Raw genomic sequence first — 15,127 nt, 5'->3', positions numbered from 1 at the left:
TCTGCAAATAAAATATATTGTAAAACGTGTTATTTTGCAAAACATGTTACACAAATAGCATAACTTCAACAAAATCATTCAAATCTCATATATTTACAGTACAATATGTATGTTCTGCAATATGTTCTGCAACATGAACATTTATGTTCTGCAAATTAAACATATTTTGTAGAATAATATATTTTTGCAATGTCCTGCTTGTAAAATGTATGCAATCTACAAGATTTTTAATAGAATAGTGATGTTTGTCGAAAAATAAAATGTTTTGCAATATTTTAAGCTATATTTTACTTGCAGAACATATATGGACTCCGAGGACTCCAATTAAAAGGTGGGCTCCATAGAACTTTACTCTATTTATATATACGTTTAGGAATTTCATAGAATCATGATTTTGGAGGTGAAATCGCGTTGCAGCCGATCGACCTCTCTTTGTACACGAAGCTGCCTCGTAAGATTCAATCTCTCAAGCTCCCTTTTTATTAAATATAAGGTGTCAATTTCGAATTTCTATTCACTTATACAATCTTTTCTGAGTATAATTTATGTTTTTTTTATTTAATTTAATTCTTCATTTTTATTTGAATTTCTGATTTTACTTGCAGAAACAATGAAGAAAGTGCTCCACCCCGTCCACGTGTAGTTTCCAGGTAATTCTTCATTTTATTGTGATTTAATTAATTCAATGCGATCTTATTGTTATGTTTTGTTACGCTTGAGTATCTTCGATTCGATATGGATTTATTGCTCTATTTATCATTGTTAGTTGTACTCGAATAATTTAGTGTTTGATTTGATATTGTTCTATTGGTTTAACTGCTATTGTTTATTTATTTGTACGGTGTGATTTTGTAATTAATTGAATATTATGGTGGGAGCAATTAATGTTTTATCGGCTTGAACATTTTTACTTTATTTAGTTCAATTGAATTATTTATGAGTCGAATCTAGACTTGATTAATTAATGAGTCAAGTAGAATATTTAGACTAGAGCATGAGAAACCTTATTCGAAAAGAGAATAGAATTTGGGGATCTCTCTTGAGGTGTCTAGTTAGCCATTATATAAGCCATAGGGATCGAGTCCGCTTAGTTTTATTAGGATATATTACCTTTTTTTGTAGACGATTCTGGCGGAAACTCATATATTTTTGAGGGAGCGACCCTTATTAATGGTAAATTTCTTCATGTTCATATTTTCATTTGTATGATTATTTGCGATGAGGATTAATGATCGATTAAGCCTAATATGGAAGATGTAAAGTGATACTTAGTGCTTTGTCAAGTGGGTGCATAAAAAATAATTTTGTTGTACTTTCTATCAAGAAGAAATTTCACAAAAAATAAGTTTCTAATGTTTCTAATGTCTTTAAAGGGCTACGCCAGGTCTGTTTCTAATGTTTGTTTTCATATATTCTGATTGGTTAGGCTTATACTCGCTATCTGGAAGCGGAACTGCACGTGTTACTAGAAGAGAATGCACTCCTGCAACATGCTTTGGTAAGCATGACACTGGCTACAACTTTGTTTCTGTAAAACCAATCTGCATGTTTATTTTTAGTTCTCTTTTTGACTAGTGCATACATAAACAAGAAGCAACAAAGAGGATAAAGCAGCAGGCATGTTGCCCACGTACTAATCATTTCATATAACAATGCAATACACACATACACCGTAATTTTGCAGACAATGGAATTTTCACAAATTTTAATTTCCGACCTCAGTAACTCTTTCCCCTCTCTCAAAAAATATTAATAAATCCACATCTCACGGCATAATAAGCGCTTTCGGGTTGTATTTTAATATGTAAACTTTACCAAGATTATTTATTTTAGTTAATATTATCCGTTCATGCCATAATGACGGAGTAAAATACCAATATAAACCAACATTATCATATATTTTATGAATTATGAAGACCATAAGTTAAAGGTTTTTTTTACATAAATTCACACATACATATACATATATATATGTGTGTGTATATATTATATATACATATATATATATGTGTGTGTATTTATATATATATATATATGTATGTATATATATATATATATGAAAGCCCATAATTTATTTATGTTTGTGTAAATACAAAAATATAATACTTAAAGTATGACATGGTTAGATATAAATATATATTCAGTTAGAGGTATCAATGGTTCTGATCCACATAATCATATTTAATATATAAGTTTATTTAGTTCATTTGTTTGTAATATTTAATTCGCAAATGTTTATAATAGATCTAAATATTAGTGTTAATGTGATAAATATGGTATATGTCAGTCAACTGTGTTATTAAAGGTCACTGGTAGGCTGTGATAATATCATTAAAATTAATGACGAACAATAATATTTTGTACAAATAAAATTTATTATAATTTAAATGTACTACCACTTTTTATAAATAACATGATTTTGTACTCAAGTTTCTCATGTATTAATATTATTTATTTTGTTATAATATTATTATTATTATTATTATTATAATTATTATTAATATAATATAAATAATAATAATTATTATTATTAGAATTTTTAATATATATGTTTTATAAACCTGCTATTAAAATGAAATATTTTTTCTTTTTAATGAAATTTAAAATTATTACTATTAATATTAATATTTAATTTTACTTTATATTTAAAATTCACTTATTTATATTATTAATTTGATAATTAATAATGTATGTATTCTCGTTTTTAGAATTTAACTTACGTTAAAAATAAGGACAATTTTTGTAGACAAAAAAATTTGAATCATTAACTAAAAGGGAAATTTAAGGGAAATTTCATTTGAAGATGAGGGTTTTTAATTTTCGGAGCAAATAAAAAGGATAAGACAATACTACGCCATGCCAAATAGAAAAATAAACTGAGGGTAATATAATATTTTTTATTGTCTTGCTCTGATAATTAAGAACCTGCTCTGAAAATATAACATCTCTAACTAAATTATTATATATATACATATATACGTACATACGTACATATGTTTGGATGTATGTATGTATACATGCGTGCATGTATTTCTATAATAATTAGTTATAAATGAATATGTATATATTAAGTATGCAATTATTAATCTATATTAGTAAGTCATAACTTAGGTATTATATGATCCATGCATATATCTCTATAATAATTAGTTATAAATATATATATATATATATTAAGTATGCAACAACTAATCGATATTAATAAGTTAATGATGTGATAACTTATGTATTATATGAATTCTTATGCAATGGTTATCATTTAAATTTTTTATACTAATTTTTTAATAGAGTATGTAAATTTTATGAAGAAATTATTTTTAATGACTTACATATCAATTGAGGTAATAAAAATTACATGAATGAATCTGTATTAATTATATAATAATGAATGAGTATTAATGATTAAAACAAATAATGTTTGGATATTAATTAATGTATTTATGATTAAATAATGAATGAGTATTAATGGTTAAAACAAATATTGTATGGATATTAACTATTATATTCATGATTAAATTTGCTCATTAATTACCGTATCTATGATTAAATAATGAATGAACATTAATGGTTAAAACAAATATTATATGAACATTAATTATTGTATTTATGATTAAATTTGCTCAGCGAACCCTTGTTGCTGTATTAGATATATAATAGATAGATTTGTTTCAGATGTAATATTTTAAATTGTCATGTTCTTGTAATATTTTATTTTTTAATTATGTAATGTATTTTAATAATAAGTAATATTTTTATTTTTAATCTTATTAATAGGGTCACTTGATTTACCGAGCCCATGAAGAAGGAGATGGCAGTGGACTTGGGTCACTTGATTTACCAAGCCCATGTTTTGCTTCAAAAATAAGGAAATGGCACTTGCTCGGCCTATATAATACGGCTTAGGGTTAGGGATTAGCACCCGTTTATTGTAATCAATTTCATGTAATCATGGTTTTGGAGGTGAAATCGAGTTGCAGCCGATTGATTTCTTTTTCTACACGAAGCTGTCTCATCATATTCAATCTCTCAATCGCCCCTTTTTATTAATTATAAGGTGTCAATTTCAAGACTCAATTCACTTGTACAATCTTTTATGAGTATAATTTATGTTTTTTTTTAGTTTAATTCTTCATTTTTATTCGAATTTCTGAATTACTTGTAGAAACAATGAAGAAAGTGCTCCACGAATCTCGTCCCCGTCCCCGTACAGTTTCAACTCAAGTTTGAAAATGTTTTTATGTTTCCTGCAAGCAATTGTTGGGCTCACTGCTCACCATTTCATGGAGTGCAGAGATTCTTAAGGTCCTCTTCTTGTACAATCTTTTATGAGTATAATTTTTTTTTTTATATTTAATTCTTCATTTTTATTTGAATTTCTGAATTACTTGCAGAAACAATGATTGTGTGTAAAGTGTATGAAGAAGAAATCTAGAATGGATACGTTCACGTTCATTTTTGGTTGATCTAGCTTTGTGTGTAAAGTGTAAGTAAGACACTGGCTACGACTTTGTTTCTGTAAAACGAATCTGCATGTTTATTATTAGTTATCTTTTTGGCTAGTGCAAACATAAACTAGAAGCAATAAAGAGGATTAAGCAGCAGACATGTTGACCATCATTTTATATCTTGCATATTTTCATGTTCAGTAATCATTCATGTGCATTACTTTTACATGAGAAGGTCTAGTAATAAGTTCCTTTAGATTAATATTATTGATCTTGTTATAAACTTATTCTTATAATTTTCTTAACAAGTGCCCTGGTTTTCAGCAATTGTTTGAGGAAGCTGTTGCAGGCCATCTAAATCCATAGCATCTGACCGTGATTTGCTCAGATGAAGCCTCAAAATATTATTACTGTGGATTCTTCTTTAATGTCCATCCAATTATTTAGAGCAGCTGCACCTGCAACCTACTAGATGCGGTAATGCCCAGAATAGTACATGGGTGCAGAAAGCAAAAGGTGCAGATAATTACTTTAGTCTCTTCATCTTTTTCAAAGACCCTATTTATATCTTTTTGCATATATAGGATAATAGGATGCCTCCGCTGGACCTTTGTTGCACTGTGGAGCAATCAGCTTTTGTTTCTTTGAAGTTCCAGCAGTCTCCAGTGCTTCTTTCGGCCTGAGCTGCTGCATAAGAATCTCGCTAAATAAGGGGTTCTGAAATGCTTTGGCCATGCTAATGAACATCTGCTGTTGCTTCTGTTCAGTCCTTCTCAGCCTCTCTTTAACAGATAACAGATAATTATCTGCATTCTCCTGTTCCTTTTGGATATTCATAATTTCAGTCCTCAACCTGTCGGTATCACTCTGTAATTGTTCGAGTTCTGCCTCCTGTATAAGGCGCTCTCCATCACTTGAATGCTGTGAACTCTTTTCATCCCTTAAGACATGCTGCTCAGGTTGCTGTAAATTGGTATAAGTAACACCGCCTCTCTTGTAGATGCTTCTCAAAAAAATTGAGTTTTGAATATGGTTCTCCCTGATCATGAGCCAACTCAGTCCGCATTTGTAGCATTTTCTGACCTTTCTTTTAATCAATTCGTCAAACAATCTCAACAAAATATATACAGCAACAAATATAATCCACCAGAATTGAAATACTACCCAACATATTACTGATGTCATCAGTGCAACCATATTGCCCTGGTTTTCTGCAATTGCTTGAGGAAGCTGTTGTAGGCCATCTAAATCCATAGCATCTGACCGTGATTGGCTCAGATGAAGCCTCAAAATATTATTACTGTGGATTCTTCTTTAATGTCCATCCAATTATTTTAGAGCAGCTGCAACCTACTAGATGCGGTAATGCCCAGAATAGTACATGGGTGCAGAAAGCAAAAGGTGCAGATAATTACTTTAGTCTCTTCATCTTTTTCAAAGACCCTATTTATTATCTTTTTGCAGAAAGCAAAAGGTGCAGATAATTACTTTAGTCTCTTCATCTTTTTCAAAGACCCTATTTATATTTTTTTGCATATATAGGATAATAGGATGCCTCAGCTGGACCTTTGTTGCACTGTGGAGCAATCAGCTTTTGTTTCTTTGAAGTTCCAGCAGTCTCCAGTGCTTCTTTCGGCCTGAGCTGCTGCATAAGAATCTCGCTAAATAACGGGTTCTGAAATGCTTTGGCCATGCTAATGAACATCTGCTGTTGCTTCTGTTCAGTCCTTCTCAGCCTCTCTTTAACAGATAACAGATAATTATCTGCATTCTCCTGTTCCTTTTGGATATTCAAAATTTCAGTCCTCAACCTGTCGGTATCACTCTCTAATTGTTCGAGTTCTGCCTCCTGTTTAAGGCGCTCTCCATCACGTGAATGCTGTGAACTCTTTTCATCCCTTAAGACATGCTGCTCAGGTTGCTGTAAATTGGTATAAGTAACACCGCCTCTCTTGTAGATGCTTCTCAAAAAAAGGTGCAGAAATTACTTTAGTCTCTTCATCTTTTTCAAAGACCCTACTTATATTTTTTTGCATATATAGGATAATAGGATGCCTCAGCTGGACCTTTGTTGCACTGTGGAGCAATCAGCTTTTGTTTCTTTGAAGTTCCAGCAGTCTCCAGTGCTTCTTTCGGCCTGAGCTGCTGCATAAGAATCTCGCTAAATGACGGGTTCTGAAATGCTTTGGCCATGCTAATGAACATCTGCTGTTGCTTCTGTTCAGTCCTTCTCAGCCTCTCTTTAACAGATAACAGATAATTATCTGCATTCTCCTGTTCCTTTTGGATATTCAAAATTTCAGTCCTCAACCTGTCGGTATCACTCTCTAATTGTTCGAGTTCTGCCTCCTGTTTAAGGCGCTCTCCATCACGTGAATGCTGTGAACTCTTTTCATCCCTTAAGACATGCTGCTCAGGTTGCTGTAAATTGGTATAAGTAACACCGCCTCTCTTGTAGATGCTTCTCAAAAAAATTGAGTTTTGAATATGGTTCTCCCTGATCATGAGCTAACTCAGTCCACAATTATAGCATATTCCGACCTTCTACTGCCTTGTAGATGAAGGCTCTGCCTCAGAAGTTGACATCTTATCTATTTTTCAGGTGGATCGGGCTTATCTTTCTACGGAAGATTGTATTGCAGTCATCGATCACGGAAAGAAGTTTGTGATAAAAAAAAAGGGTTACCTGATGCTGGTAAGATTTTGGAAGTGTTTTGTTGGAATGAAAATAATAAACTATATTTTTAAATCAATACAATCTTATTCATGTCCTAATACAAGTATACAAGTAGAATGCATAAAACAGATGCACAGGATTAGTCAGATAAGTAGCCTAATTAGTCATGACTTTCCTACAACAGTTAAATATAAATCAGTTAAATATAAATGTATCTCTATTAGCCTAGGATTTCCACAATTCATTTGATTTGAAGTTGTAATTCATTATCTAGAAGGTGTCAATTTGCAGACTCAATTCATCATACAATCTTCATTATTCATGTGTGTGTATACATATAATTGTGGCACAGTTAAACAATTTGACTGATTTTTTTTACTATCTTTATCTATGATTTTTTTTTAATTTTATTATCGAACTTCTACTTCTACTTTTACGTCATAAATTTCTGAAATACTTGCAGAATCAATGAAGAAAATGCTCCATGAATCCCCTCCCTCGTTGAGTCGTTGACATCTAGTTTCCAGGTATTTTTTTCCTTTTTTTTAATTAATGCAAGATTTGTAATATTTGTTGCAGTTGTTATTTTTTTTATTGTATTTTTTTGCTATTATTTTGAATTTATTATAGGAATTCAAGCTCTACTAAAATCAATAGAATTTTCAATTTTCGCAAAAAAAAAATCCACTAAAATTTAAATACTACCCAACATATATAGTACTGATGTCATCAGTGCAACCATACTGGGAGGTTAATAAACGTCATTTGGTGGATGCAAAAGTAGTAAAATTTTACCTTTTAAGTATTCACATTTGGAGTTATAAATCTCATATGGAGACTCAGAATACCATATTTAGTCATTTGCTTCTCTGAGGTTTCAATTTTGTTTGGTTACATATTCCAAATTACTCCACCGGAGACTGGTCACAGCTCATTCTGAATGGTGCACATAGTTAGTGTCTGCTATATTTTTTACCGGCAATATCAAATCATAGATATTTTACTTATTTATTCATGGAAGTGGTGTGCATTTTTGTAACATGAGAATGTCTAGTAATAAGTACCATTAGATTAATATTATTGATCTTGTTATAAAGTTTTTCTTATAATTTTCTTAACAAGTGCCCTGGTTTTCAGCAATTGCTTGAGGAAGCTGTTGCAGGCCATCTAAATCCATAGCATCTGACCGTGATTGGCTCAGATGAAGCCTCAAAATATTATTACTGTGGATTCTTCTTTGTCCATCCAATTATTTAGTCTCTTCATCTTTTTCATCTTTTTATTATTTGGCCAGAATAGTACATGGGTGCAGAAAGCAAAAGGTGCAGATAATTACTTTAGTCTCTTCATCTTTTTCAAAGACCCTATTTATTATCTTTTTGCATATATAGTACATAAATACTTGGTATTCCTTCCTTTCCTCTGCAGTAATTGTTCATATTCCCAATTGAATACCGCTTCGGCGATTGTTCATATTACTAATTGGCATATGATCTTTAGATATATAGTCTTACCTTTTCACAACTGTTAAAGGAATTTACTTTAGTGGATAAATGAGGTCTCAAATATAATGCCTTGCTAGATTGTAATCAGAGTCTTAATTTTAACCATCTAGTCTTCTCTGATTGGTTTGTCTACCTTTTTCTTAACTTCCTGTACCAGATCTAGACGCTACTCTATCCCCTGATGATGGCCGTACAGTATTTTTAGAATAAACTTTCTTGTCGAATATGGACTTGGAGTATTTGTTTAATGTAAAATTTAAACTAACAGCGCCATAAATTAAATAGGAATTTCCATCTTGTTATACTTGGTATTTTAATAAACACCTTTTAATTCATAGAGTAATTGACAATGTTGGAATTTGAATTTGTAAAATGTAGATGTAAACGTTTTAATTTACAACAGACAAAAGTTTGCCAAGGTATGATTTGTTAAAATGATGATTTGAGTCCATAAAGTGCTTCTATTAATTTCAGCTTACAATTGTAATATGGAGGCAATGTCTATTATTCAGGTCTTAAGCTTAGTAGAGATACTGAACCGAAGAATTTGTATGCTGATATTGATGTGCATTGAGGAAACTTTTCCCACCAAAACTTCTCGAGTTGCATCTCGGATGAAGTAATTCTATTATATAGCAACCAAATATTCCTCTAGCTAAATATTTGTGCGAGCTCTTTTTTAAATGCTAGAATTTGTCATTTCCTGCTATAGAAATACTAAATCTATGACAACACTATTAACTTCAGTGTCATGCCTTGACATGTAGTTTTCTGTTTTTCTGATGTTTGTGTTTGATTTCTTAGAACAGTATACAAGTTAAGGAATAGAAAGTTTAAGCTAGAAATGCAAGAGAATCAGATAGGATTCAATTATAGAGAGAGAGAGAGAGAGAGAGACGCTGGTGGAATAATAACTTCTATTTTCTGAATAATAGTTCAAACATGAACGTAATTAAAATATTGATGGTCTGTTTATAGCAGGGAGGTTGTAAAAGATTACAACCTCCCTGCTATACTACCCTAGCTTTTCTGCCCTTAACCCCTCCTTCAAAACTATCATGTCCTTGGGATCTTCTTTAAAACGGGAATCCAAGGCCTTCTGTTGCGCATCAGCAGCAGTATATTCTTGAACTTTTCTGTAAAGATTAGTATAATTGTACTTCATCAATTTGTTATCCATTTATGCTGCAACCAATTACTCACTTTCTGCTCAGCCAAAAACTTAAAGGCCCCGTGGTCCGTCTTAATGGAAAAAGTGATTATCCATGAGATATGATGTCCAAATTGCCTATGTATATGCATATGAAATGAACAGAAGTATATTGAACGTAAGCAAGGCCGTCTTTCATTTCGCTATGTGTATAGTATTACTTGTATCGTCAAATTAGTAGTAGTTGTACGGCCGCTTCAAACATCATCTGGGAAGATAAAGTAAAAATTCATTTGATGAAGTATTGGATCGTGTATACACCACCTGATTATAGCATGTGCTGATAAACTTATTTATCTTCTGCAGTTTGTTAGTGCAAGAAGCTTGACCTACTTTTCAGAGGCGGAACTGGAGGGCAGCCGAGGGAGTCTCGGTATCTGCCAACTATCTAAGTTCGCAGAAATTTTTGTGTAAAATGTTGAAAAAAATAAACCGCATTTTTAGATTAGATCTTTGACACCATCAAGAGTAAATCGAGCATTTGCAATCCTGTTAGCCACACGCCCCACTATAGCACCAAAAAAACTTAGAAAACACTTCTCCACGTAGTAGACATGTAGACACTGGCCATTTTGTTAACTTTTAGTAATTCAGGTTCATAATTTAATGCAATTCAACCATTATACATTTACTGGATCTGATAATCATTCTAGAGATGCAGGAAAGTATTAACCATCTACAAATCATGATTCGTGATCATCTGGTACTTCTACTGAAAAGTAGAGAAGAAACTAACCGAGTAATCCTTATCGGAGTCATAACCAAGCACAACATCATCAAGTTTTCCTGAAATACTGAAATTTGATGGTTTGATAGATAAAATAATATTCTAACTGTCAAGGCAAATGGGACAGTCTCTTATGCAAATGGGACAGTCCCTTTACAAATGAGACAGGGTATGGGACAGTCTCAATTACACTGCAGAAAATAAATAACAGAAATAAAATGCAGAATGCTGAAAACTGAAAAGTAAAAACACCAGAAGTTTTCACTTGGTTCGGCCCCTACACCTAGTCTATGGCCTACATCCAAGTCCCCATGCCAACTAGCATAGAGAATGTATTATATCAACTTTAATAAAAGAACTTACAATCTTTTCCTTGATTACAAATATAGCACCTGAAAGAAACCCTTTCCCAAGCTACCTTGCTACCTAGCCCACTGCTATTCCTTAGCCTTCTAGCTACCTTGCTATACTTTGAAATCAAGCTTGCCACAACCCGGCACAAAGTTGATATGAATACACTATTCAATTACAAGAATAAACAAATTGATTACAACTCAAACTAGGTTTCTTGTTTTTCTGGATATGAATATCTCGGGTATGAAACAAGAAAATGATTTCAGATGATGAAGGATTCTCGTGAAAGTATTAGCTACAAATCTGAAATGAAGAGTTGTATTTATAAGCAAAGTTCTAACAGATTTATTTTCAAACACAAGATAAGGTTGGAAGATAAGTTTGTTTGAAAATATTTTGAATGAATCTTTGAACCTAATCTGTTAGTACGTTTGAAAAAGATAAATCAAGTAAAGAGATAAGTCTTGAGAGATTTAAACTTGATTTATAAGATAAGGTGGTAAGTTTGTTTGAGATAAGGTTTATCCAGATAAACAAGATTTACACAAAACCCTAACAAACCTAATCCTGAGAAATAGCCTCCTGGAAATTCTGAATCACTGCAATCTCTGGACTCTAAACTGCTGTATGTTGCAATCTGAATATCATCATAAACTCGTAGATTAACATTCTTCCCCTTTTATGATGATGACAAAGAAAGCATAAATGCTCCCCCTATCAAAAACACTAAAGGCCTGTAAAACAGAGTTAGATACAACAGAATATATTGCAGTTTAAAATACATGCAATTAATATGAGAATGAGACAACTAAAGATTGAATGAGACACGAGATCAATATGCATAAAAGAAACAGTCTCAATCAATAAATACTTAAAACATAACAACCCATCCTTAAACCAGGATGTCCAGTTGTTATCTAAACAGAATCCAGAATAACGATTAAACACATAAAGCACATCCAGAGTCAAAGTTCAAAACCAACACAACACATCCAACAATCAAAGTCTTAAAAAAAAACAAACAACACAACCAAACAATCAAAGTCTTAAAAACGAAACACCCTAAGAAACAAACGTCTTAAAAACATCTCATAATTTCTCCCCCTTCATCATAAAAGGGTCCTCTAATCAGAATCGTCATCAACATGAACTGGAGCTTTGCCTTTGCCTGAACCAGAAGCCTTGTTCTGGGATGAAGGAAACACCGGAGCTGAGCCGTACTCTGAAAATAGCTTGTCAAAAGCTTCCTGAGCTGGTGCCTTCCCGTCCCGTTCACGAAGCCATTCAAATATCTTTGCCTTGTATTCTTCTCTGGACATACCAAAAACTGAAGGTGGAGGAATGGCAGGGAGTGGCAGAGGAGCAGTGATTTCTTCTAGAGTACAATCTTCAATCCAGTCTCTTTTCTTGTGCCAATACATCTTGCTCTTGTCTTGCATGGCTGACAACTGCTGAGATAAAAACTTAGTCTCTGACCCAAGCTTAAAAAATAACTTAACAAATTCCTTTTCCCATGCCTTAGCAGAGGAAACCATCCCTTCTTGCAGAGTCCCAAACTCAAAATCTATGGTCTTAGACAACTTGACATCAGAAGTATGCAATACAGAAAGTTTAGCATTGATATCATCCAAAGACGAACAAACATACTTCCTAAACAACTCAAAAGAAGCATTTAGAATACTAACTTCAGAAGTTAGTGATCCAAGAGTGTTGACAGAAGCAAAATGCTGATTAAGATTAGCCAAAGCAACAGAATTTTCATTTAATTTGATCAACAGAGAATTAAGAAGAGTATTGGTAGGCTGATCAAAGGGGTCTGAGGCATAATTAGGAGACTTAGGAATACCACCAACATTCCTAGAAGCATCATCAAAAACTAACTCATTGAACTCAGAAACAACTAAACCATTTAAGGTTAATACTGACAAGTCAAAGATTACGGAAATCTTATCAGACACAGAAGCAGGGGTCAAGGCACAAAAATATTCAAATACTCGAGACAAAAGACCAGGGTATGGTAAGTGCATAGAACCATGCTTGGCACAGTGACCCATATTGGATATAATCAAGGAAGCAACATTGCACTGAATCTTTTTAACAAAAACAGACATAAGAATACAATCTTGGAAAGTGACTCTATCACGACCGGATTTACGAGGCATAACATTCGTATGAAATAAACGAAACAAAACAAGAGAAACTGGGGTTAAATCATTTACCGAAGGTTTGACTGACACAGAAACAAAATTGTCTCCAAGAATGACCTTGAGCTGTTCCTCGTACTGGAGACCAGGAACGTCTTGAAACGCTTGATGAGTTGTCGACGGACAAACTCCCTTGTCAGAAACACCAGTAAGCCGTGCCAGAAGATCGGCCTTAAAACAAACAGGATTCCCTTGGACTTCTGAAAACACAATATTTCCATCCAAAATACGAAGCTTGGCATAGAATTCTTTCACTAACTCGGGATAAATAATCTCCGGGGGCGACAACAATGACGAACAACCTACTGAATCAAACAAGTCCACAATACCGATTTTCTTCAGAAGATCCAGATCACACAGGCGTTCCTTCAGAATCAACTTTGACATCACTTTCGTCGAAGTAGTCTCCTTTGCATGTCGCTCAAAAGAACTATCAGACATTCCGCTTGATACTTCCGGTTCAAAATTACCGACCCGTTGACGCTTGGAACCTGAAGCCGCATCAGTTGGGGTACGTTGAGCGGTAGATCGAGAACGAGTGAAAGGGGTAGATTTGCGTGCCATGGATAGAGGCGAGAAAATAGAAAAGAAATGGAGAAAGGTTTTCGATTGTGTTTGAGAGAGAGAAGATGAATAGGAAACTGAAAGGGTTAAGAAGATTAGGTTAAATAAAAAAAATGAGAATTGAAGAGATAGAGATTGAAAAGAAGTCGAAGAGATGCATGACAGAAGTTATGTACTGAAAGAGTAATACATGCACGAGTTTCAAGGATATGAAAAGTCTAATCAAAAGATTTACAAAATCTAATGCTATATACACGCATAAACACACGGACAAATAAAATAAAAAAATGAAACACAAATGCATAAACATGAGTACAAGGTATAATTAACACGAAACCTAATTACTCAAATAATAAATACACAACATATATTTAAGTATTATGACATAATTCATATTTAAACACATAAATTACATAAAATCACGTAATAAATTACAGAGAACACATACCTAATTCACGACGCATTTTACAAAATCTATCTTCAGCTAAAGGCTTAGTGAAGATATCTGCACGCTGTTTCTCAGTAGAAATATAGATAAGCTCAATATTACCTTTAGAAACATTATCTCGAAGAAAATGGTGACGAACATCAATATGCTTAGTACGAGAATGCATAACAGGATTTTTAGAGATATTAATTGCAGAGGTATTATCACAATAAATAGGAATATTTGAGTAAGAAATACCAAAATCCTGCAATGTTTGTTGCATCCACAAAATTTGAGCACAGCAACTTCCAGCTGCAATGTACTCTCCTTCAGCTGTAGAGAGAGCTACTGAAGTTTGCTTTTTACTATGCCATGCAACTAAACAATCTCCTAAAAATTCACAAGCACCACTTGTGCTTTTTCTATCAACCTGTGACCCTGCATAGTCAGCATCTGAAAAACCGATTAAGTCAAAGGAAGAGGAGCTTGGATAAAATAATCCCAAGTCACTCGTACCTTTCAAATATTTAAAAATACGTTTAACGGCATTCAAATGAGATTCTTTAGGTTGAGATTGAAAACGAGCACACAAGCATACACTATACATAATGTCAGGTCGTGAGGCAGTTAAATATAACAATGAACCAATCATACCTCGAAATTTAGTGACATCTACAGGTGTACCTTGTTCATCCTTAGTAAGCTTAACTGAAGTACTCATCGGAGTTGATTTAGGTGTGACATGATCAAGTGCAAATCTTTTGAGTAGATCCTTTATGTACTTGCCTTGGTGAATAAATATTCCTGCATTAGACTGATTAATTTGCAAACCTAGAAAGTACTGTAATTCACCCATCAAACTCATATCGAATTCCTTATGCATGCAATCAGAAAACCATTTACACAAAGATTCGTTAGAAGATCCAAATACTATATCATCAACATAAACTTGTACTAAAAGAAAGTTATCACGTTTATGAAAAATAAAGAGAGTTGGATCAAGTGTACCACGAA

At 33.0% G+C, this 15,127-nt stretch overlaps 2 long non-coding RNA genes across 2 annotated transcripts in view; both read left to right on the top strand.

Moving 5' to 3' along the window:
* The window catches only part of LOC141711295 (uncharacterized), a 77,699-nt gene extending 67,248 nt beyond the window's left edge, over positions 1-10,451 (top strand). The window contains exons 12-17 of the long non-coding RNA XR_012571297.1: positions 5,988-6,420; positions 6,488-7,140; positions 7,586-7,649; positions 8,260-8,444; positions 9,140-9,246; positions 10,144-10,451. This is a non-coding gene — a long non-coding RNA (uncharacterized LOC141711295). The remainder of the gene's footprint in view (positions 1-5,987; positions 6,421-6,487; positions 7,141-7,585; positions 7,650-8,259; positions 8,445-9,139; positions 9,247-10,143) is intronic.
* On the top strand, positions 378-1,500 carry LOC141711200 (uncharacterized). The gene is made up of 3 exons (XR_012571268.1): positions 378-493; positions 606-650; positions 1,427-1,500. It is a non-coding gene; the product is annotated as an uncharacterized LOC141711200 (long non-coding RNA).
* Positions 10,452-15,127: the final 4,676 nt, after the last annotated feature.

The sequence above is a fragment of the Apium graveolens genome, chromosome 3 (assembly GCF_009905375.1).
Source record: "Apium graveolens cultivar Ventura chromosome 3, ASM990537v1, whole genome shotgun sequence".
Taxonomy (NCBI): Eukaryota; Viridiplantae; Streptophyta; class Magnoliopsida; order Apiales; family Apiaceae; genus Apium; species Apium graveolens.
The sequence above is the reverse complement of the archived record's forward strand: the minus strand, read 5'-3'. Positions and strand labels throughout refer to the sequence as shown.